Source organism: Mesitornis unicolor, unplaced genomic scaffold (genome assembly GCF_000695765.1).
Source record: "Mesitornis unicolor isolate BGI_N332 unplaced genomic scaffold, ASM69576v1 scaffold29334, whole genome shotgun sequence".
Classification (NCBI taxonomy): domain Eukaryota; kingdom Metazoa; phylum Chordata; class Aves; order Mesitornithiformes; family Mesitornithidae; genus Mesitornis; species Mesitornis unicolor.
This window is the reverse complement of record NW_010181262.1, coordinates 29,309-31,368: the sequence shown is the minus strand read 5'-3', so window position 1 is coordinate 31,368 and position 2,060 is coordinate 29,309.

The following is a 2,060-nucleotide window of genomic DNA, read 5'->3' as shown; positions in this document are numbered from 1 at the left end:
TGTGACCTCCCTGTGGTGGGGTTGTGCAGGGGCAGAAAGCAAGGAGTGTTTGACACACTCCCTTCTCTGTGAGATTCATGAGGTAATGCTCTCATGCTGGTTCAGAGAGGAGAATTATATTTATTAGCCAATTCTTGGTATGCTTGGGCTTGTGGCGTCACGTGGATCAGCGCGTTGTTGGTGAGTAGAACTAATTAGCAGAGCCTAATTCCTTCTGGATTTGTTCTGTTTGTCTCCAGCTTCGCTGCTTTGTGTCTCTTAGTGCACCCATCAGGCAAGGCCATGTGTTTTGGGAGCTGGGTGGGTGCTGCTGGTGAGGAGGAACAAGTAGGGCCTTTCTCTAGTAGCACCTTTTTCCTTTGTCTCTCTGCAGCATCCTCCAAACTGCCAGAAAAATTGGAAAATCTGCTCTCTTGCTGGGCCTGAATTTGGCAGATGGGTGTAATGGTTCCTACAGTAGGTGACCAGAAGTGGGCTGGGTGTGCAAGGTGAAGCTGAAAAAGGGTAATGGGTATTGAGGAAGAAGGTTTATTCACCTAGGAACTGGAACTTTTAGTGTCTCAACCACAGCGGAGCACCTGCACCTTACAGAGGAAGGAGTGGGTATGTACAGAAGTGAAACTTCTCCAAGTTCCCCTTTGTGGGAGCAGAGTGGCCAGGTTGACAAGGTGTCACAGCCAGAAGCGTCTCAAATAAAGGAGTTTGGTTTAAATATTACAGGCAGATAACTCTTTGAGTAGGTGATGAGTCTGGAATGCAGCTCTGAGCTTTGAAAATCCCCACTTGGTGTAACATAAATTAGGCAACCATTTCTTTTGAGTGAGCTTCTCAGTAGTGAATCTAATACAGCTGGGAGGGAAAAAGGCTTTAAGTCTTCAATGGGAGGTCTTCTTGCAGGTTGGTTATCTCTTGTGAGCCTCAAAAGGTAGCTGTGGCATTACAGCTTTAGCTTTCCAGATAGGAAAACTCCTCTCTTCTTACTCTGTTTGCTTGCCAAATCGAGCTTCGTTTCACTTTTCCTCAGAGGCAGGAGTGCAGAGTAAGCTATAAAGCCATGACTTATCACGGGTGTACGGCAGTGTTGGTACGCACAAAGTAAGAAGTATTCAGATAAAAATAGCACAGACTTGTGAAAAGGTGGCATTTTTTACAAGCACATTTGTTTGTAATTTATTTTGTAATACTTAAGTTCGATGTTTCTGGGACAGTACTGAAGATGCTTCTGGACAAAATGGAGTAAAACTCTTGTCACAGGGGATCTTTGGTTTCTGCTAGTTGATCTTGACAGCATCTTATAATTTTTGGTGGCAGTATGGTGCTTAAAGGTGTTTGGTTTTGGTTTTTTTGATTAGGTGCTTTTTCATATGGCTTGAGTGCTTTCAAGTTATAATATTCTAGAAAAATCCTTTTGTTCCATGCTCCCAAAAGAGCCCCAAAGTATTTCTTGTGCAGTCCTTCTCATAAAGTCTTACCACATTTTGAATACTTAGTACTGAAGAATCTTTAAGTATTTTAACATTTAATGTAATTTAATATGAAATATTGGAATTTTTTTCCGGCATATCCAGTGTAATTGTGCTGTGGACTCGGGTTCAGACTTAGTTGACTGTCTCTCTCTTTGTGATATTCACATACTGTCTCCAGCTCCCATGCTGACAAACAAAAGACCAGCTGTTCCTGATACGCATGTTAGAAATTCAGCAGCTTCAAGATAAGATGTATATAACTTGCCTGGGGTTTTTTGCATGACATCCATGTCTGCCTCACTGTGTGGAATGAGGAGTATAGGACCTTGAACAGATAAACTTCAGCAGATGCATCTTTATCTCGTGTTTGAGAGATTCATGAAGGGTTCTTTGCTAGTAAACTTCATATCAAGTCTGGTATGCCTGAAAATAACTATATATTTATATATAAAAGTTTTTATTTTATACAGAAGTTTTACTTCTGTATAAAAGCTTTCCTATAACTTTGTTTGCTGATACTAACTGAAGAGGCCCAAGTTACCATCAAGCCAGAATGCCTAAATTTTTACTGTGGTTACTGACCTTCCCCCCCCC